The sequence below is a fragment of the Triticum dicoccoides genome, chromosome 3B (assembly GCF_002162155.2).
Source record: "Triticum dicoccoides isolate Atlit2015 ecotype Zavitan chromosome 3B, WEW_v2.0, whole genome shotgun sequence".
Classification (NCBI taxonomy): Eukaryota; Viridiplantae; Streptophyta; class Magnoliopsida; order Poales; family Poaceae; genus Triticum; species Triticum dicoccoides.
In genome coordinates this window covers 776,694,225-776,718,247 of record NC_041385.1, presented here as the reverse complement: position 1 = coordinate 776,718,247, position 24,023 = coordinate 776,694,225, and the positions used below count along the sequence as shown (strand labels likewise).

Here is a 24,023-nt window from a genome sequence, read left to right as displayed (position 1 = left end):
AACTGGCATTGCGGTCATGGAGGGGAGGCTCAGGAGCAGGGCGACGCTGGCTGGTAGAGGAATTCGAAGGAGTCAGGCCGCCCTGGCGATCACCTTGACTGCTGCGTCGTGCACCAACTAACGACAGTGTCCGCGGTGGTGAAGAAGCATACACGGCGAGGCTAATATAAGGTATACCTTGGAGGACGCAACCCCCTGTCGTCAACACGTCATGGCCCGAATCGCCTGGAGGCCGCAACCCCTGCCCGTGCTCCAGATTCATAGTGTGTCCTGACGAACGAGGCGGCAATCTCTGAATTGAATAATTGATCGTTCATCCTGTTCTACCGCTGATTCGCTCGGCGCCACCTCTATGGTACTCTTGACTGCTTTCACATATCCCCACAAGGTATAGTACGTGGTATCCCACCCCGTGTCATGTAATTGCATTCTGAAGCAATTAGTACATAGGAGTCAACCCATAGGACAAGGAGGACCCGGTTATAGATTTTTTTAAGGGAGGGTGTGCCGTGTACGGTTGCATATCTGTTAGTTTGTATCCTATGTTTAACAATTTCGGAAATTTTTGTAGTATAAAAATCTCAATAGTGAGGATACATTGCTGAACGTGATGTGATGTATATGATTTAGTTTATCATTAGTTGTTCTCCTTGCCACTACCCACTAAATTTCAGATCTGCCTTCAACTTCTAATGGTAAATATTCAATTAATTTTAGTCGGCTCAAAAGGCTTCAAGCTTCTTTGTCCATTATTTCCTGTTCAGCTTTAAGAAACCTTTCAGTTTGTTTTGTTTCACTTACTTTACTATTCCTTCTTGATAAACTCACCAGGTACTGTATATATCTCTCCCTGGTCACAGTGGGATGGCTAATAATTTCATGCACAACACCACAATAGCAGATATTCGGAGATTTGGAATTGTTTTGCTGTTTTCTTTCTATGAAAGATAAGCATGAATGCAGCGATGGCAAACCTAAACATCGTTGCCAATTTTCTCTTTCACAGAATAGGATGAATGTCACGGCAGCAGCTGCAAACTCCAAGAACGTTATTGTCATGGGGGGCACCAGTTTCAATTGTGTCTTCTTGCAAGCTCCTTGTCAATGAGAGGCACAAGGTCAGTCTGTACTCTGTAGATACATTTGTGATGCAGTGATTCTTCTCTTATGCTAACTAATACATTGATTATGTCCTATGATTCTCTAGGAGCACTAAGAAATTATATGTTTTCTTAAGGGTCACATCACACGAGGAAACTCTCACCCACAGCCATGAAATTTCCAATTGAATCAAATGCAAATTATACATAGTGCTCTTCCAAGCCACAGTTCAACCCCCACTTCTTGCCGCTCGCCTTCAGCCCCAGCAAGACGATTAAATATTTTACCTCAATCCATATATCAGATCTCGTGCTCAAGAAGACGATGGTGAAGAGCATGATAATGATCCAAATGTATGTTAACAATTGGTCCAGTTTAGAAATCTAAACAGGAAAGCTGAGGGGCCATTTAGTTTATACCCAGGCCCACCTCGCCAGAGATGGTGCGTGCAGATATTTTGGCGAACGATTCCCCTGCCCCTGTTTCGCCTGTCCGTGGACGCAGAATGAAAGCAGCGACCAGTTTTTTTTTTGGCATGACTCCTATAATTGGGTTTCAATCTAAACAGTACCCAGTCAATGCCGAACTTCTTACTCAATATGACTCCTCAGGTTTCATTTGTTGGGGAGGCAGACAGAAACAACGATAACTAATATTTTTTTCTTTTCACTCACAATAATATTGTCATCAGATACAATTGCTATCAGGTTAGTGTTTTGTGAGCTTTCATCATGTCCCTTTATGGAACTTTTAAATGTTGATTATCATTTATCACTGCTGCTACTTTATGCAGAGTATTGATGTTTGTACTGAAGGAAGTCCAAAAGTCTTATCGATGCAGGCAAGACACTTGATATGACAAATTTCAAGTGGAAACGAACAAATATTATGCTTGTTCATCGCTTGATGTCTACCCTGACTATTCTTTCATTTGAAACTCGCTAATAACAAGTTTTTACTCTGCTGTTAAAACTGATGTTGCTAATTCGGTTCATAAAATTATTGTCGTTATAATTTGGTGATGTAATACTTTGCCATAAGCCAATATCAAATTATGAAGCATTGCTATAACTTCCAACGTGGTGCTAGAGCATTATATATGAATGTACTTAGTTAAAGGCCATCCAAAGATACACATTTGCAAGGAAACTGCACAATGTCAATACGAATATGAAAGATAATTGGATAAATAACTTTGAAATCTGATCTTTTTCTGATGATAACACAACTTACGCTGATTTCCATAATGAACAGAGAATAGAAAAAGTGTTGTTGCGGCCATGACTTGAATAACAAACCAAATTCACAAGGTCGGTACTGGACTATTGGTAATATATATTCTTTTGGCAGGGATTTAGAAATACTTCACATCTCTTTTTAGTGGATTTTGTGATAGGAGTGAGAGTTGAGAGTGAGCGGGTTGGAGGCTGTGGTTGATTTGTTCAGTTACGAATGTGAGCGGAATATTTTCCCTACTTAAGAAAAAGTGGCAAATTGGATAAGGCAGTCATATTTTTTTGATCAGGTCATACAATATATTTTTTAGGATAGAAGGGTAAATGCATTAGTTTGTTGTTTTAATAGTTAATAACAGACGCGGTGGCGTATTAGTTGCATCCCCAACAACAGCCATCATATTTTTGTTTTGTGGTAATGCATGACATTCAACTGTATGTTACAACATGGCAATGCCTCATGAGACATCGAATTTGCCTTCTTGGCTTGGGGTCGTCATGGGCGGCGCACGCCTCCTCTGCCTTGATGGTCGTGGCGGATCGGCACGAACACGGGAGGAGGGGATCATGACGGAGAGCAAGCGGTTGGTGGGGGCACTCCTCCTTGGTGGTTCGTGGGGAAGTATGGTATGAAGGGAAGAGGGCGCCAGGACGAAAGTGAGGTGAGTCTCATCCGGTTATAAAGTAGAGGGCTCCAGCGAGAAATATTAGGCTATGGTGGGAAACTGAGCTGGAAGGAGAGAGGGTCCGACATGAGGGAAGGGTGCCTCATGGTGTGGGGTTTTGTGTTGTGTTGGGACCGCGTGTTGGAAATAACATGGCGGATAGTTCGGACAACGACATTGCTCCCCATATATGAGATGGATTTGGGGCAGCCTGTACTAAACCCGGGCAAACGTCGGGCCGGGCCGGGTTTCGGGCCGGGCTTGTAAAAGCCCGACCTTCATTTCTCAAGCCCGAGCCCAGCCCGAAGCCTGAAATACTCCCTGTTTTCAAGCCCGAGCCCGGCCCAAAATCAAGCCCGAAGCCCGAAAGCCCGGTCCGAATGCTGTTTTTTAGTACGCGCACGTGCAAGCCCGGCCCGAAGCCCGAAAGCCCGGCCTGAAATACAGAAAAATTGAAGCTAGAGCCCGGCCTGAATTATCTTTCGGGCTGCAAAACAAAGCCCGAGCCTGGCCTGAATGTCAAGCCCGACCTGGCCCGGCCCGGGTTTTTCGGGCCGGGTCGTCGGGCCGGGCTGCCCATGCCCGGGTTTAGCCCGGACTGTCCAGTCGGTTGAGTTTTGAGACCGTTGGGCGCCCGTTTGAAGTCCGAACATGTCCGGACGTACGAGGAAGAAATGAGCTTCGACCATAGAGGTGACCTTAATCATTTATTTGATTCATTTATATACATTATAGCCCGTAGCAACGCACGGGCATTCTACTAGTATATAAATAATCACCGCTGCCCACAAATTTTCTACATTGTAACTAGCATCTCCTCCACGACGACCATGGTGATCTCATACGGATCGATCACATCTAAGAGGGTGGTGGCGCCGCCGCCAGCTGCTGTCGTCATTCAACTCATCTCCCCTCCGTTGAACAGGCAAGATAAAATAATCTTTTAGTACGTCTATTTGCCATCACTATATAACGGGTTTTTTTCTTGAAATAATCATCATTGTTTTGCACATTGGATACACTAGAACATAGTAATAGGCTTGGCGACCAAATCATTTATTGTCGGCTTGTTTTCATCTTGTATATTAGTTAAAACCAGATGCACAGTGAGTCTGAATTACATAATCTTTTATTTTCATCGTGTACAAACCAGATGTAGCAGGCACTAACACAATCACCTGATTATATTACTATTAGATTAGCATTCATTTATATATTTTTTAAGCTGATAGATTGATGGTCTGGCTGTAATCTCGTTTGGGTTGTTTTTGGTAAGCATTGGGTACTGCATGTTTTCAAAAACATTTTTATCCCATATGCAATAGATCTTTTTGCAAGAAGAAAACAAATAAGCAGAACATTAATAATATGTATTAATTTGGCATGATTTGTATTGGGCCACTAGAATGTTATGCTCGTTGGCTGCTAAATTTTATGCTCCTTGGCATGAATTGTTTTTTTATACGCACAGGAACATGAATTTTCATCGCGTCCAAATGGAACACATATATCATGATTGCTGGATTATTCAAGCTAGAGTCATGTGGAAGGCTCACATCAAAGAGAATGGCATGGGAAACTTGTACTTTCAGTGCATACTACTCGATCGGCATGTAAGAATACTTTTTAGCCCACATTTTTTTAAATAATGTTGATATAAATGTTTTTTTTTGCTCAATGTTGTTATGTTTCATGTAAATATATTAGGGAACAAAGATGGAAGCGATTGCATGCAACAACCAGGCAATCCGTTTCAACAGCGTGCTAGAAACCGGTAGGACCTATGATTTCAATCGCGTCGGGTTCAACCCCACAGAAATGCCAGATGGACATATCTGTTACCTATCCATGGACTTTGTGATCACGCTAAGTTCTACGACCGAGGTTACGATGTCGGCGCAGCAGATAACGTCGATAATTTGCCCACCGTCCTTCCCACAATTTGGAGAAATCTTTGAGCTACGAGACAAAACCATAACGGGTGCATTATTTAGTTAGTTGTTTTTGCATATTACTCCGTACAACTCAGAGTCTCATTGTGATTTCATATTTGCAGATGTGGTTGCTATCCTTGCCTATGTTGGTCAGATAGAATTTAAGTGGGATACGATATATATGCGCCGCGTCCCTTCCCTCGAGATTGGCCTCATGAACTTTCAGTAAGCGCCAATTATAATATGAGATAACCATATGCTTCTTTTTGTAATTCTATTGTTGCAATGATAGAAACATTTGTATTTGTTTGTAGATGGCAGATTATTTTCTTACGTGTACGTGGAGAGCATGTTGGGCCTCAGTTTTGGCGTTTGCAATGCACTGACAATCTGTTCGAGAAGTTTGTTGTAACTTACGTACAGGTAAATCAGAGGCAGTGTTGCTTGCAAACTATGAGGGAGAGCACATTCTTCTTCACTCCCAATATTAATGATGATCATCATTATCTACAAGGTAGGGGCTGCGTTATGTTTTAAATTTGTTTTCAATATATTTTTTCTGTAATATAATTTCACTACTATATAACAATGATTGTTATTGTAGATATCCATGAAGCCAGCCTGACTACACTTGATGAAACACGTGCGTACGTCAATCGTGTTGTTCAAGGAAGGAACAATGGACGTCAGAAGTATCATAGAATAAATTAGAGCATCCTCGTGAGATCCCAACACAGGCATGATCCTTGGATAAGAATGCGCATGCTTGCCCCCATCCGCTTGAGTTCTCTGGTCCATGTTCTCCCTCTCTTATCCCCCCTCCATTTATGCTTTATTAATCCTAACATGATGGTGCGCGCATGGCGCGCATGTAAGGATTAAGTTCCAGTTGGAATATAAAGCAAACAATATTTGCTTCATTTTTTCCTTTACGACTTCTATTTTTCTTAAGGCTATGAGCATTACAAACTCTTACTTGATCTTTAAAGATTTGCGCGAATAAAAGGCCAACGTGAGGTGTTTCATGCACTATTATATTATGACAATACTCACTACTGTTGTATTTTAGTGATCAAGAAAACTATAGACATGTTTGGCGGGAATATTCAGATCCAAAAGGCGTCCTATGTGTCTTAGTTATTCCACATTGATATGAGGCACTCAAACATAAAAATAAATATTAAAGCTACCCACGCCAATTACATGTGATTTAGATGCACAATACTACTTAAAGCACATGTAGACGTGCATCAGCAAAAACGTATTTTATAACTCAAATTTTTCTCTCCATCGAGATATACCCGTGCGTTAAGAATATCGAACAATACATGTAAAAGAAGTGGGCTGTAGTTGCATAATTCAATTAACAGTAAAGTTATAGATTTTTCCACATGGGATAGGTTATATTATGTTATATAGGTGTTGAACCACTGAAAATATATATATACCCCGTTGCAACGTACAGGCGCCTATGGATTATATCGTCATGTCTATAGTTTTTGTTATGGCAACTTATAATTATGGAAGGATATGGGCCACCTCCCGAGTACATGACAACGATTCATTAAAATCATTTCCTTCCAATACGATGTAGTATCCTACCATACGTTCACTGGGTTTCCCAGTTTGGCCATTAATTTTCCCTTAGAATGTTTTGCTTATAAGGAAAGTTAAATCCTCCTGCTTCCGATCTGGAAAGGGGGACGTCTATAATAGAATTATATTCGGCGTTTATATATTTGCCTATTGTAGTATGGGATAAAAATATAAGCTTGTCCGTTTTTTAGGAAGGTTTTGTAATGGATACATGCGCGGATGGAATGATATGGGCACCTCCCAATCCATACAACATGCTAATGCCTCACCGACCGGGCGGAAGGACAATTCCCCTCCGACTATCATATATATGGCCCGTCTGTGAGTCCACCATTGTCTAATGCCCCCTCGCTCGCTCATCCTGGTGCTAAGACGACTTTCTGTCCGCGGTAATGGCTGCTATGCCCATTTTTTATGGAGTGGACGACGCAGTCGAGTACATCTACAACTACGTCATGGTGTCCTCAGACGAGGAGGAATTAGAGTTTGTTCTGGCAGCCCTAAACTCCATCTATACTTTAATTGCAATTGTTAGCTGCAGATCACTGCCATTATAGTTTGTATTATTGTCTTATTATTTTAAAACCGAGTAAAAACCCGTTCTTTCACCTAATCCAGGGCGATTAGTTGGCCACGTTCATATTTTATTGCATGCATTTACTGGCTAGGATCATGCTATCATTTGTAAATAAGGTTTTATGATCTAACGTAGAGGTTGCAAAAAAATGGCCATGTTCTAATATTATCCTTTTACATTACCCCATGATAGTACCATCCACACCACGTTAGCTTAAACTACCATGTGCCATCTACAGATTTGTAAGCCACGGTAGAATATTGCAACGGGTCCTGGTGTATGATACATGTGCCATCTACAGATTTGTTCATAACTGTCATAATAGATTTGTTTATCTCAATGAATAGTACTTCTCTCCTGTTTTTGACACTACAATTCCATTTAGAAGATACATACATTCCAGACCAGTCCAAAGTTTGGAAAAAATGTACTACTGCTAGCCCACTAATTGAAGTATTACATTATTTTGGTAGCCTTATTTTTCTAACAGCTTTGCTATCATGCTGTTTTGTTTGCAGCACAAATGGATAAGGAGCCCTCGTCCATTCGTGATCGAATTAAGCCTACGGACTATCCAAGACACCATGCGAGTTGATACATGGGTCAATTCGAACTGCTTCGATCTTGCAGTGCGTAAGCTTACTAGCGACGCGATACAGAGGAATGCAGGATCAGACTTTGTTGGCTCCACGCATATGTTTGATTTGCGATTCCATCGCCTAGCACGGGTGCTGATTCAGACTGGCTTAGGCCAAGCTGAACGCACCAATTTGTTGATTAACAATGTCATTGTATGGCCTTTGCCGAAATACGACGTGCTCATGACCCCGTCCATTGTAAGGATTTTCATTCTTAACAATTGGTTTGTATACAATTTGTTCACCATTAACTTTGTATACCTATCGCAGTATCTATTGCCGTTGTATTTGGTGGATTCCTCCTACGGCCTCGTTGCAGTTAATATTGAAAGTAGGAGGACTCTCATGATTGATCATTCCAATGAGTCATTCTTAGGCTCAGAGGACTTTCATGACAAGGAACTTAAAAAGGAAGCACGTATAGTTTTGCAAGAATTTGGTAGTGTGTTGCAACAGGGGAGGCCTGGTTTGAATCCCCATCTCGTTGATTGGCCACAAGATCATACATTTATTACAGCCCCACGGTAATTGTTTAAATTGGTCGTGCATATTATAGCCACACAGCTATAGGTTCTAATATATGTAGACTTTTGTTCACAGCCTAGATTCTGGATTGAAAGTCCTACAGGAGATGGCTCACCAAGATGATACTCGCGGGCATAACATGTCCAGGACTTCGGTACGTGCATATATAACAAGTTTATGTCTTCCATAACATTGTTAATTATAAATTTATGTTCTTCCTATCACGTATGCCTGTTGTGCAATTAATTTTTCAACAAGTTATTAATTTTTTGTTTATGTTTTCTAGGATTCAATACAGCTCAGAAAGCAATTGTTGGTCCAGATGCTGATGATCAAAGGCAACGAAGCAGGTGGAAACATTCCAGCTGAAATTACAGCGTCCTTGAGGTTTTTGGACGAATGACTATGTATTGATGCATAGTCAAATGTCGCAAATATAATAAGCTAATAGAACTTTGGTAGGGATCAAATAGAGATTTATCCTTTTGGCAATATGAATAATGTATTGGATGCCATATATATGCAAGGAATAAAGGATTTTATGGATCCCTCTAGCTTCCTATTCGCTTCAATGTTGTCTGCTCGTTTTGGTTCTATCTATTAATTTTGACTTCTATGTATGTTTTGTGCTATAATACCCGTGCAGTCAGGAGCAGGTTTGTTGCTCCAGGTGAATAGGATGCATTTTGTAATGGACCATGGCAGGTTCAGCCGGCAAGTGAGGTTTACAGCCATGCCTCACATCATATACTAACTCGTATCGTGTAACTCCATTCATACACGCACTGCTACATGATACGAGGTTTATTTTGACGGCCATCCTCACATGCAATCTATGGAATAGCCAAATTAAAAACATGCTGGATATAATGCACGTACCTTCAATTGCCTTTGATCTTCAAGTTCGCACATGGTCCACATATCTCTGTCATGCTCATGATGTACATATCTCTGTCATGCTCATGATGTCTCTGATAACCAGCTGATTATATTGTATGTGTTCCTGATTAGAGTAACCAACATAAGCCCCCATCAAAGTGTATTCTTAGTTATTACTATATAAAGTACAAGAAGGTGTCAGCATTTTTCCACAAACCTTATACGTTACCAACATTTTCAAATTTGAGGGGGGCGTGGGTAGGAAGAAAACATTTGTGTTGTACGGATGAACATTCTCTAAACATAATAGCCACATATACATACCTATGATGTTAAATAACAATAAAATAAAGGAGGCACTAATGACTGCTTCAGAGGACGGAAAAATAGGCATATGCATCTCAATAGGTATTACACATTAAATGCAATAAATAGTTGTAAGCTGATCTCAATAGGTTTATTTTTAATTATTTCCCTAATTCATGCTTATTTTTTGATGTCCTCTTTCCTGTTTGAACAATGAAATGTAAGAAAATATTACAGCTGTCACCAATTTGAATGAAGTGTTCATGCATTTGAAGAAAACACCGTTCAACATAAATTTCAGAATTTGTCGTGTATTAGTAAATTTTAGAAGTATTTATTATAAATGTACGTCATGCACTCTAAATATAGTAAGAAAAATATAAAACCAATCTACATGCATTACAATAAATAATGTGTAATAATATTCTACAAATATATAAACACGCTTGCCATGTCTTAACATATTTTTTCTTATTATTTGGCTTTCAACATTGGGAGTTGCCGTGATATTTTGAAGGCACTAAAGTCTATATGATGCAGCTGCCAAACAGTATCTGATCGTGCCATATAACCGACGAGGAGCTCCTGTTTAAACACCCACCCCAGGTTTCACCAATTTTCGATCACTCACTACTCTCATCAATGGTGGTTGTGCACGAGCCAGTGGATGTTCAGCTCGCACCACATGAGGCTTTGCCTGCCCCTCAGGAGGTTGCGGGCAACGTGAATGCCCTAGAAGATGCCATTGAATACATTTTTCAACTTATCACTGTTGTCCAGGACGATGAGGCACTACAGTAAGATATGTTGCTCTTCATATTACTCTCGTACACAGCAGGCTAGATATAAGTTGGGCAACACAGCAGGCTAGACATAATTTACCATGGTAGTCCACTATATTATGTTTGGTTGTGTATGTGTTATATATTTTAGTGTATATATTTTTTGAACTGTTACACCGTTGTTTATTTTATTTCCTTTTCTGTTGCATTTACAAAATAAGTGCCTGAAATAATTGAATCGGGAAAATATTATCTGATACTGGGAGAAAGATCATATCCGTCCACAAGAAAAAATATTTTATACATGGAAATGAATAACTGATTTAATTAAACGACGTTGATCATTTGGAAGGCAATATCAACTCTCCAATGTAAACTCCGTCTGCCTACTATTTATGAACCCACCCAAGTTCACATATATCCCATCAGCAAATTACAATCGAGAACTAATTTTCTATCCCATGGTGGAGATCATTGGAAACGCTGCGCACGCACCCCAAGAGGGTGCGCCTGCGGCCCAGGAGGATGTTCCCGGGCCCCATGAGGATGTGCCTGCGCCCATGGTTCTTTTGCCCCCACCAATGCATGCCGTGGAAGATGCACTCGAATACACATTTGACTTTATCATGGGCATTCGAGACCAAGATACATTAAAGTAAGTTGTCTTATTATAAATTCTTTTGCTATATACAAATCATGTTGTAACACTCTTTTACACAGCAAGGAAAGATAGCCAATCTAAACATGAATTCGGTTTATAGGTTAGTATAGACAATGTTAAACTAGAAGATGACCATTGAGGTCTTTTCCTAAATGTTGTTGGGCATTTTTTTCCAGCTCAATATGGATAAGAAGCTCCCGGCCGTACCAGATCGACATCAGCCTCCGAATGATCCAGGACACCCTTTTTTCATACAAAATTTCATCCCGAATGTTGTATGTAAGCTTGCGAGCGGTGAAGTAGAGAGGACCGCAGGCACCAACTGGGTTGGGAGCAAACATTATTTTGACTTGCAGTTTCATGCTCAGTCACAGGCCCTGAGGTACTCCTGGATGACTCAAGGAGAGCGCATCAGGACGCTTATTAACTATGTTGTGCTCCAGCCTGTTTCTAAATATGATGTGTTCAACTCACTAATTGTAAGAGACGCTCATTCTTTAAGTTAGTTTTACTTATTATAATACCAATTGACATGTGTCGACCTGAAACAGTATCTACTACCGTTGAAACTTTTGGATTCGTCGTACGGATTACTTGTAGTCAATCGGCTGAGGAGGAGGGTTGTCGTGATGGATCCATCCTTCAACACGTTTGATCCTGAAGATAGCGCTCATAACATATTGATGAGGAAGGAAATCACACTGCTGAAGGAAGAATTCAACACTGTGTTGCAGACTAGGATCACTTATTGGAATACCCAAATCATGGATTGGGAACAAGATACCATGTCCTGTGCTGCTCGTCGGTAAGCTACTAAATTGGTCGCATACATAAGATGCAGACCGTTATAATGTTTAATTTTTTTTGTCGTAGCAAACATTCCGGCTTCTTTGTGCTACAGGAGATGGCCCACCAGAATGGTCGTTTGCGTAGCATGGACTGGATGAACACTATCGTAAGTACATAAATGATGAGTTGATGTGTGCTACTTATTATCCAACCAGTTTATTAAATGATTGAGTTTTTGCACCTTTCATAGGATCCAATACAGCTCAAACGCCAAGTTACGGTCCAGATGCTAATGTTCAAAGACAATGAAGCTGCTGCAAACATCCCGCCAGAGATTAGAGCGGCCCTGAGGGCTTTAACCAACTGAAGATGGACTAATGCATGCAGATATGCCAATAATATTTTCCTATACTTCAGATTTGTTAGGGATCGATTTGATAATTATTTATTTTTGATAAGAATACTTCGATACTAACTTTACGGGGTCTTCTATAGACGTATGTTCAAAAAATTGAGGATGTTTTGGTATTATCAAACTATTCAAACATTTTGTGGTTTTGGTATTATTGAAGTTTGGTTTTACTACCAAATTGTTCGATTATTAATTGATTTTGTTGCAACGTCATGAACGAATCATTCGGTTGTGTGCCATGGATGATTAGTGAGCCCCATTTCAGAAGCTGTACAGGGGTAATATGGCATGACGCTAGAGGAGATGAGGCGCCAGGGTTTAATGGTTTCCATAAAATAGCCAAATGCATGTGTGTGCACAGGATATTTACATCCTTCGGCGGCAGCAATGTTCCTCCAACGGTTTCTGCACCTACTGTCATTTTCCTCTAAGAGGTACAGAGCGGAAATCGTCACATTTATCAATGCCTGCATCCAGCTCAAAACCCCCTATCATTTCCTCTACCATTTAATTTTAGACACGCTATCATCGTGTAGAACATTCAAATAATATTAAGAAAACAATGGATGCACACATTAGTAAGTTAATATCTATACTACTATTAACCAAAATAGAATTTTCTTTTATATAACCACCCCATTTTGTGTACCAAGATTAATTGGTGCCATCAGATTATCCCACTTAATGATATCTAACGGCCTAAAGCGGAGGTTAGGATTGCACGTAGCAATTAATTGACGGTCTATACTCTGCCGGCCGGACGAATATTCACCCGTCGTGCCCCGCTCAATTCACGTAAAATTATGCCGAGGATCACTCCCATTGCGGACGTGGGTTAGCTATGGTTCATGAGCGTCTTGGATGTCGACGAGCGGTCGTTGATGGCACATAAGGAGTTCTCCTTCTTCCTCCATCATCCTATTCCACTAATTTGTCGGCACCATCGTGAGACCTCGCCCTCTGCTCTAACCTCTGCCACGCTAGGAATTTGGGATGAGCAGGAATACTCTAAGGAAGAAGAGGACGAGCAAGAAGCTGAGGTAGTGGGTACGGCATCCGGGTCGAGAGTAGGTCGCAGCCACGCTTCATGGTTCAGGTGAAGATTAATTCAGCCATTGCCTCGGACAGGTTTCGTTTCGGTGGCGGAGCGGTCAAAGAGCAGATGGCATGAGTGCGCGGCCGGCCTGGTGTACGCAGTTGGTGCCTTGGTGGGCAGGGGCACGACTACACCCGAGCATGGAGAGGGGTTTCCTGTAAGTGCGTGAAGCAGGCGTGTTGTCGGTTGTGCTCTGCTCTGCTCTCGGAGAATGCAGAGGGGTTGGCGGCTTGGCGCTGGGAAGAGGAAGCTGGTTGTGCTCTCTCATGTGGTTCATCCGACGATTACTCTGTAGCATGTACTATTCCTCTATGTCTTCTTCCCCGCTAATTCCTCTGTCTATGTCAGTTAATTTCTGACTATTTTTGTGCACAGGTCGGAATCACAATAGCAAGGAAAACTTGGAGTATGTGGGACCATTATTAAACTCGATCTGTTTATTACACTTGGAATATGGGGTAGCTAATGTTGATGTGTAGTGATTAATCATACATTTGATTGAAAGTTCAGGTGGTCTTCGGGCTCTCTAGGTGGCAGAAGATAGATTTTTGAGAGCAATTTTGTTGCAAATATTTATATCTTTCTAGGTAGGCCAAGAGTTCTCAAAATTCTGCAATATTCAATTGTTGTATGTTGTCTTAGGTTCACACCAAAGGCTGAATTATAGCAGTGAATGTAAGTTGTATTACTACCATAGTACGCAGTAGATTAATAGCTTACTATGCTTCTATAAATCATACAACTCCCGTATTAATGCACGAACCATAAAGTCCTGACTTATATTTGGCAAAAAGAACTATACATAAATACCACGTCAATGCCTACTGATCAACATCAGCGCTAAAAGTGAAAGTTGATTTCATGCATCCAGAATTAGTATTGGTTACCTTTGGCATTTGGAAACCTTGGAGAAACTGGAATTGAACGCATTCATCGAACTTGTGTGGTCTCTGATATATTACAACTGCAAATAGTACATTTAGACTGTACATTACTACCAAAGTATGGAATTATAAGTATTAGTACAATCTGTTAAATCATACAGAATAAGCTAATCAGGAAAATGATTAGTGTGCATGCCGTGAATTAATTAATACAATAATTTAAATATTTTTAGTAAGTTATGATTTTTTTACATCTTTTCTAATTTATTAACAGGTATGCATTAGATGGAAAAAGGAAATATATCTGCACCATCCACAATGGTATATATGGTAGAAAACAATGTTATATATGGTAGAACTAGATTCATCCATGATCTGCTACCCAGTTATTCTCCGTGTGGCCTACCTATATATGTTATTCTCCTCTATCATCCGTCCTCCCTCTCCTTGCTCTTCCTTCGGCCATCACAACAGCAGACCTGGAGGAAAATTTCCCAAGGAGTACCTTGTGTAAGCAAGGAGCATCAAGAAGGCGAGTTCCTCTAGGTACTAACAATTCTGGATATTTATCTTCTCTATAAAAGTGTAATATTTGTTATATTAGGATCATGTATGGTTGATGCATAGTATCAAAAGTATGTTTTATCTTGCATTTTTATGTATGTCGTGCTAAAATCAAGTGAACAGTTAAAAGTTTAACATAAAGTTAAGCAAGCAGAACAATTTACCAGAGCAATCTGTCCATTTGAGGACCTCATGGTTTTATCCATGCCTGTCTTGTAAGTTCATCTTAGTGATTCCATCAAGGAGCTCTCAGCGAGAATATTTAGGGTTGGCAAAGATCTGTCATGAGAAACGTAAAACAGTTAAGGTATGTGCATAACTACAGGTAATAGATGATAACATCTAAAAAGTTTTCATTTTGAAAACTTTAAAATATGGTGAATAGTTACAATCAAAGACTGTTTTTATCTATAACAAAATCATATTCCCAAGAGATTCTGCATGGTGATGCACATGGGACATAGGGAACAACAAATACTACCTGTGTATCATATGTGCCAACTCTTTCGGTAGGAATACTTAAGCCGCAGCTCAAATGAGGTCGACCAGATAGACCCTGTATACAGGAGGAAAAAGAATGACTAGCAAACATGTAAGCTCAACAAGGCAGAGTTTAATTATTCAGTAGATATTTGTATATTCACAAAATGTCAGAAATGTTGAGCAAAAAATAGGTAACCCAAAATTAAGATAGAGTAAAATAATTACATCTTGATTGCTATCATTCAATATTTCAGCCTATGTTAGATGGATGAGTCAGAATAACTATGACAAAAATAAAGCCAAAGGACTAGCATTCTTGATAATAGTCCTCAACAGTCAAAATCTTCATACATACCAATCTATCATAACATGAGAAATCATCTATTAAGAAAACATGGCATTTTAATGCCTTGTCATTATCCAAGTTAAGAACCAGACAGATGGAAGTTGTAATTTATTTATGTGTTAGCAAAGGTTGAGAGCTTCATAAGCTCATAAATGCCCAACATAGACATGCACCCTCCTCAATGGAGGTTGTAGGCATAGTATCTAAATGCAGAAGATGGTCCTGCATACCAGTATATCCTCAACTGCTGCCTCATCAAGTGGTGCTGTAAAATGCCCAAACCTGTTAATCCCTTTTTTGTCACCAAGTGCTTGAAGTAATGCCTAAAAGAAAATTCCAAAACAAGTCACCACAGTAAGTTCCAAAGATAGCAGGACATTAAACTTAGGATAGTTCAGAATCAGGTAAAAAACAGAAATATAGCATGCAAAATTTAGCAGTGAGGTAAAGATGGATATCCCAACTTCTGGTAAACAATAATCCATATAACTGTTTCTAGAAGTACTAATGCCAAGTTAGAAAATAATGGTAGAAAAAAAAACGCTACCATTCCAATTGCTAAAGCAATATCCTCATTTGAGTGATGATCATCAATGTGTGTTTCACCCATCGCCTTCACATATACATCAAACAATCCATGAGATGCCAGTTGCTGTAAGTTGCAAACTGAAAGTTAATGCCTAGCTTTGACCAGAAGAAAAAACACTCACACGGCAAGTTATTAGGATCCTTCTACTGTCAAGCAGAAGATATACACAGAACATAATACTGGACCATTCAGAGTGCATCAATCTGAAAATGTATCAAAAGTTTAACATAAAGTTAAGCAAGCAGAACAATTTACCCGAGCAATCTGTCCATTTGAGGACCTCATGGTTTTATCCATGCCTGTCTTGTAAGTTCATCTTAGTGATTCCATCAAGGAGCTCTCAGCGAGAATATCTAGGGTTGGGAAAGATCTGTCATGAGAAACGTAAAACAGTTAAGGTATGTGCATAACTACAGGTAATAGACGATAACATCTAAAAAGTCTTCATTTTGAAATCTTTAAAATATGGTGAATATTTACAATCAAAGACTATTTTTATCTATAACGAAATCATATTCCCAAGAGATTCTTCATGGTGATGCACATGGGACATAGGGAACAACAAATACTACCTGTGTATCATATGTGCCAACTCTCTCGGTAGGAATACTTAAGCCGCAGCTCAAATGAGGTCGACCATATAGACCCTGTATACAGGAGGAAAAAGAATGACTAGCAAACATGTAAGCTCAACAAGGCAGAATTTAATTATTCAGTAGATATTTGTATATTCACAAACTGTCAGAAATGTTGAGCAAAAAATAGGTAACCCAAAATTAAGATAGAGTAAAATAAATACATCTTGATTGCTATCATTCAAGTTTTCAGCCTATGTTAGATGGATGAGTCAGAATAACTATGACAAAAATAAAGCCAAAGGACTAGCATTCTTGATAATAGTCCTCAACAGTCAAAATCTTCATACATACCAATCTATCATAACATGAGAAATCATCTATTAAGAGAACATGGCATTTTAATGCCTTGTCATTATCCAAGTTAAGAACCAGACAGATGGAAGTTGTAATTTAGTTATGTGTTAGCAAAGGTTGAGAGCTTCATAAGCTCATAAATTCCCAACATAGACATGCACCCTCCTGAATGGAGGTTGTAGGCATAGTATCTAAATGCAGAAGATGGTCCTGCATACCAGTATATCCTCAACTGCTGCCTCATCAAGTGGTGTTGTAAAATGCCCAGACCTGTTAATCCCTTTTCTGTCACCAAGTGCTTGAAGTAATGCCTAAAAGAAAATTCCAAAACAAGTCACCACAGTAAGTTCCAAAGATAGCAGGACATTAAACTTAGGATAGTTCAGAATCAGGTAAAGAACAAAAATATAGCATGCAAAATTTAGCAGTGAGGTAAAGATGGATATCCCAACTTCTGGTAAACAATAATCCGTATAACTGTTTCTAGAAGTACTAATGCGAAGTTAGAAAATAATGGTAGAAAAAAACATTACCGTTCCAATTGCTAAAGCAATATCCTCATTTGAGTGATGATCATCAATGTGTGTGTCACCCATCGCCTTCACATATACATCAAACAGTCCATGAGATGCCAGTTGCTGTAAGTTGCAAACTGAAAGTTAATGCCTAGCTTTGACCAGAAGAAAAAACACTCACACGGCAAGTTATTAAGATCCTTTTACTGTCAAGCAGAAGATATACACTGAACATAATATTGGACCATTCATAGTGCATCAATCTAAAAACAGAAATACTTCTCAATATTTTTTTTCTCTACTTGTGTTGGTTTTTGCTACGCTAGCACATTACTGCAGTTGCATTTCACGTATTGATTTCAGATGTAAGTGCTTGCATCCACATTGGTCATTGTTGTCAGTTTGTCACTGATGTGGAATAACAAAAGCCTTACATTTCACACATACAAACATTAGTTAATATAAAGGGAGTAACAATCTATGCATGTATCACATCACCCTAGGGAAAGAGAAATCAAATAAGAATTCCCATCCTAATTGCTCAGTCTCCTGGAACACGTGGAACTCACAAGGAATCAGACTTTTCTACAGCAAGGACCCCTTCAGGCTAAGTCATGTATACATCACTTCCTCCTAATAATAACAGGATTGTACTAATCATGCTCTTAAACATCTGAAGTTAGCATGCCCTCTATGTAGGCTTTGACCAACACATATTCAGAACGCTACTTGCCATTTTTGACCAACAGAAAGCTAATTATATGCCACAGCACATTCTTTTATAGTCTAACCTCTATTGGTTCGGGACTTGTTTTCTGAACATCTGAGGGTATTTGATAACATTGTTTTTAGAGAACGTGCAAGAGCTTTGCCGAAAGAGCTTTAATCCGAAAGCATTGCCGATGATAAGAAACCGACCAAGAAAGGGTTTTTCACTCAGAAAGGTAAGGAGGGGGCGGATCTGCCATGGGGAGTGGTGTACCGGAGCTGTTGCGTTGCAGATCGGGATGCGTCGCCTCGGATCCACCTGCTACATCGCTGGAGAGGAGCGCCATCGTGGATCCGTGATTAGTGCTTGTGCATGTCATCCCTCCTTGCCGAGGGCGGCGGCGTTGGCAAACAGTCATCATCCTCGCCGTGCATGTGAGGTTTGCTCATGGTGCCGCGGCACAGAGAGAAGAGAGAAGGAGTTCAGTGATTAAGAAGACGAGGAGGGGGCGGATCTGAGCAGCCCGCGTTGAATCGATTTGTCAGGCATAGGTAGTGGCTTACCGGAGTAGTGTCGTTGCAGATAGTGACGCGTCGATGCGGATCCAGCTGCGACATCGCCGCAGAGTAGGGCCGCCGCGGATCCTACCAGAACGGCACCGCATGCATCACCCGCAGGTGCTCCAGGAAGCGCGCCCCGTCCGTCCCGCTCTGTCGCGCAGCCCACACCAGGCAGACCCAAGGTCAGTGGATGCTATGATTCGATGCGGTGGCCGGCGGGCGGGAGAGTGGGGATTCCTGCTCGTCGACGCGGGCGGCGATGCGGCGGGGGGGAGAGCGAGAGGGTTTGTGTGAGTGAGACGAGAGGAGATGAGAGAGTGAGCGAGACCAGAGGATAAGGTAGAATGCGGCGGGGGGAGGGGAACGGGCGGCGCCGCGTCGCTTTAGTTCTGGTGCCGCCCTAGAGGCCTGCGTGCCAGGTGGGCCGTGGTGGCGGGCCGCACAACAGGCCCGTCGTGGCAGGCCTGGCTTTTTTTTGTTTTTTTCTTTTCATTTTTCTCTTCATTTGTTTGGGTTTCTGTTTATATTTTATTTCCCTTACTTTTTTATTCTTTTGTTACATTGCTTTGTTTTATTATAATATACAGCGTTCGTTGCATGTCACAGAAGTGTTCAATAGTATCAATGAAATGTTCGTGTTTTTTTTCAACAGTTCATCATCCATTACAAAATTGTTCAACAGTTATTATAAAATGTTCAATGAATATATAATCACTATGTTTTTTAAATTTGTTAACTTTATATTACAAAAATTTCAAATATGTATTAAAACATAGTTCAACTTATATTACAAAAATATATAATCATTGTGTTTTTTTGTTTATTTTATTTTCCTTTATCTCTTTTGTTATTTGTTTTATGTTCATATTATTTTCCAATACTCTTTTATTCTTTATTTATAATGTTTGGTTTTTATTACAATATACGGAGTTCAATGCATGTCACGAAAATGTTCAACGGTATTAAGGAAATGTTCATGTTTTTTTGAAAACCTCATCGTCCATTACAAAATTGTTCAACATTTATTATAAAATGTTAAATGAAGATATAATCACTGTTTTGTTAAAATTTGTTAATTGTATATTAGAAAAAATTGAAATATATATTACAAAATTGTTCAACTTATATTACATAAATATACAATTGCTGTGTTTTTTGTTTATTTTCTTTTCCTTTTTCTCTGTTTTTTCTGTTTATATTTTTTCTATAATTTTTTATTCTTTATTTATATTGTTTCATATTTTTATAATATACAGAGTTCATTGCATGTCACAACAGTGTTGAACTTATTTCAAAAACATGCCCGTGGCTTTTTACAATAGTTCATAATCCATTACAAATTTGCTCCTTATATTTTTTCTAATATATATTACATGTTGTTAGTTTTTAGCCAGTTTTCTACACGGCTGGAGCTCGTTACATCCAAATGGTCCAGCCCAGTCGCCCCCTGCCTTCAGCGAAGGCTCCCGTGTTTTGCCTAGCGCATGTTAACCTGGCCAGAGTGTGATTATTGTTATTACATATACTAAGAGGATCAAAAACATATAAAAAACACCTATCCTTGGTTAATGTTGTTTAGTTAGCATGTTCTTTTTTGTTTCTCGTATTTCAGTAGCATATGTAATTAATTTAAAATCATTTAAGCAATTTCAGATGACCACTTACTTATATATGAAAATTATAGTTTGTTGTGTCCTTAAATTGATGTATTAGTAAAATGTTTTGAACTGTATGTTTTTCTAATATAATCAAAATCATTTCTTATCACATATAAAACAGTTGTGTTAGTTTCACATTATATGATGCAAAAAAATCCTATTTATATTTCAGCATAGATATAAAGTGATGGGTTCCGACATACTCACTGATGTAACGATGACAGTCCGCACTGACACACGGTGCATATAGCTAACCTTACTTTACATGTATATTATAGATCATAATATGAATGGTCTATTTATATTCTTGTTTAATCAGAATATAGGAGACATGGATATGGACTTTGGAGATGCACAGAAAGAATACATGGAGGTTTCAGATGCAATGTCGCTGCAAGGGGCCGAATATTCATAACATAATAACGTCGAAGAGGTTATATCTCATAACAAACCAAAAAAGGATGCTAATTTGCGTGTTATCCCACAAGGTATATGTTTATATTATTATTGATCTTAAAAAGAACTTGCCTTTTGTATTCAACTAAGTTGGCTCATTTTTTTTGTTACTAAGTTGTCTCACTTTTTATGAATTTCACAGAATATGTTTGTATCCCTAGAGATATTATAGTTATTGAATCAATAAAGTCTGCCCCCAAGAATACCCAGTTCGTGGACATTGGAGATGCCTTGTTAGCAACTGACGACTTAAAATGCCTTATAAAAAATGATATGTTCTTACATGACGGTGTAAGACCAATTGCACAAACTTTGTAATCAATAATATGAAGAATATATAATATCATAAAATATTAATATATTCTAAATGTTGTTTACAGGTGATAAATGCTTACATATATTGCATGCTTGCTCACGACCATCTACAGGACAGAGCGGGTGAAAAGGTACACATTATTAGCACGAGTTTGTATCTGGCCAGATAAAAGAAGACGGTGAAAGAGACATCGACCCATCAAAATGTCATCGCATCGTGCGTCATGTTAATACTTATCTACAGCAAGATATGGTTAGTTGTTGTCTTGTTATCCATGCATATAATTATGGATTGTTTTTATTTAGTTCATATGTCTAATGATTTGTTAATAATTATATCTAATTGTGATTGTGATTTGTATGATATTTACACCAGTTATTCATTCCGATCAACATGCCGGGCTACCATTGGTATCTAGCAGTCGCCAATGCCAAAAAACGAGAGATCCAAGTATGGGACTCACTTGATGAGAATGTCAAACGCAATGACCTTGCTACTACGGTAACTATCTATTTTTTACTAATCTTAACATTTGTTTTGTTTGACTTCAACCCTAACATTTCTCATATGATAGTTACGGGGGCTCGAGAAATGGCTGAAACTTTCAGAGCAGAGTCCGGAGTTTATCAGAGGTGATAAGTAGCCCGATCTCAATGTTACAAAATGGACGGTTGAAGAGCAAGTTCAGGAGGCAATACAAACCGATGGGTAAGCAATTGTTAAAATGGTTTGTTTATTTGATTCATCTGTGTGATATTCTAAAGCATTATTTTATAATATTATAGCGTATCATGTGGATTGTTTATGCTAAATTATATGGAATATTGGACATCACATGGACTGTCAGACCAGTTCACCCAGGTATTTCATTTTTATACATTATCTCATTATTTTATCTAAAAATATTATATATATTTTTTGTATATCATTTTTGTAGGAGGATATGAAACATTTTCGTCAAAAATTAGCAGTCATTTTGCTTGATTCAGATCTTAATAAGCTAAGAGGATGTCCCATATACCATCAACCTGTCAGCGAAGAAACTTTAGCTAATTCTGGTATCGAGATCCTGGATAATCCTTCTGACAAAGTCGAAGAAAAACGTCCTGCCCCAGTCACTATCATTCCCACGGACCAACGTCAAATACTTGCCGACCTCTGCAAGTACATCATGTCGATCGATGATGCCGGGTGTTTGGAGTAAGTATCATGTATCAATATTTAATGTGTGGATGTATATTATTGTTCTCCTTACCAACCAAGTTACAGGAAGGTATGGGTCCGGAGCTGCACACCCGATCCAATGAGCTTAAGTCTTAAGAAACTTCATTGCATACTTAAGATGGAGCAGGCTATGGACAATGATTGCTTCAACACTGCCGTGCATATGCTGGCATGTGATGAGGGAGTATTGTTCATAGACCCTCCTATACACTACATGGATCTATGATTTTGTGTAAGTTATCGTAACTCTTCATTATACGTGTCATTTGTATCAACATGTTTATACAATATTTCTTCTTTTACTTAGGTCATGATGCTAGAGTCAACACGAGGTCAGAAGTTTTGTGAGAAGGAAATTATCCAGACGTTGGCAACATTATTTGATAGCTGGCCTGGGATGGAGAACGAAATCTCATCTTGCAATAAGGTAAATAAAATATTTTGTACATCGTTATAATGGTTGGTTGTTGTTTCTAATAACTTCACTTGTAGATTTATCTTCCCTATGCATCCATCGGCCGATACATCTTGTATGTCATCGATAAAGAGGCACGTCATTTATATATTATGGATCCTATTCAAACATCACAATCGTCAGAGGATAAAAACTTGAGGCATTCACTGAAATTAAAAAGTTTTGCAAGGGATTTCAAAGAAGCACTCGAAATAAAGATGCCTGGTTGGAATTATGATATATCTAAATGGCAACGTTTATTTCCATCTTGTGTTCCAACGAGTGTAGACGGGTAATGAATTCATAACAATAATATTTACTTTTGTTATCACTATATTTTTTGTATTATTAATTTAAATTTTTGCAGGAATGTGTCTGGCTATTTTATTTTTCATTTTATGCTCTGGTGGAACGGTAAAGAATTGGTGAAGCCAATTTGCGCGGTGAGTATTGTGCGTTACATGTTTAAAGACCTTCGGCGGGAAATTGTCATACTAACTACACGTCTTGTTTCTGCAGGATGGGTATGAAGTGAGGAAGCATTTTTTATTGTACTTGCTAAAACATCGTGGGAATGAAGCTAGAGGAAACTTACCTGATATTGTGAAAGAATTTCTTAAGCGCATCATCTAGATATTAATAGTTTTATAATAGATGTTCAGCTCGAACATCACTCAGTTTGTTACATGGACATGTCGTTATTTTTTCTTTTATGTTATCCAATTACATTGCAATAATGGACTTCAGTTATTAAATAATTGTGTTTGTGTTATATTGTTTGTATGTGTGAAATAATTCAAGAGCCCGTTGCAACGCACGGGCATTTTACTAGTTTGAGATAGGGCAACTCGGGTGTCTACCAGGTCGCCCAGCTGCGTCCCATCTGGTGCGTCGGATGCCGCTCGGAGGAATGCGACACCGATGCGGCATTTGACTCACAGCTCCATGGGACAATGACAGTTGACCCCCACCCAACAGAACGATACAAACCTTTCAAAAGGGAAAAGCAGAATTAATCTGCTAAATGGGCAGAAAGCAAGGTTGTCAGAATCGCGATTCTGTTATACGATTCTACGACTTTACACGACCCAAGCTAACCCCTTTGATTCTACGATTTTACTTCATAGAATCTACGCT

The 24,023-nt window shown here is 39.2% G+C and overlaps 1 long non-coding RNA gene across 1 annotated transcript in view; it reads right to left on the bottom strand.

Annotated features, from left to right (window-relative positions):
- The window catches only part of LOC119278439, a 32,960-nt gene extending 14,316 nt beyond the window's left edge, over window positions 1-18,644 (bottom strand). The window contains exons 1-12 of the long non-coding RNA XR_005137787.1: window positions 18,492-18,644; window positions 17,528-17,632; window positions 17,213-17,305; window positions 16,635-16,709; window positions 16,318-16,432; window positions 16,021-16,125; window positions 15,704-15,796; window positions 15,126-15,200; window positions 14,809-14,923; window positions 14,487-14,559; window positions 14,084-14,160; window positions 9,151-9,274 (exon numbers count right to left, since the gene is read on the bottom strand). This is a non-coding gene — a long non-coding RNA (uncharacterized LOC119278439). The remainder of the gene's footprint in view (window positions 1-9,150; window positions 9,275-14,083; window positions 14,161-14,486; window positions 14,560-14,808; window positions 14,924-15,125; window positions 15,201-15,703; window positions 15,797-16,020; window positions 16,126-16,317; window positions 16,433-16,634; window positions 16,710-17,212; window positions 17,306-17,527; window positions 17,633-18,491) is intronic.
- Window positions 18,645-24,023: the final 5,379 nt, after the last annotated feature.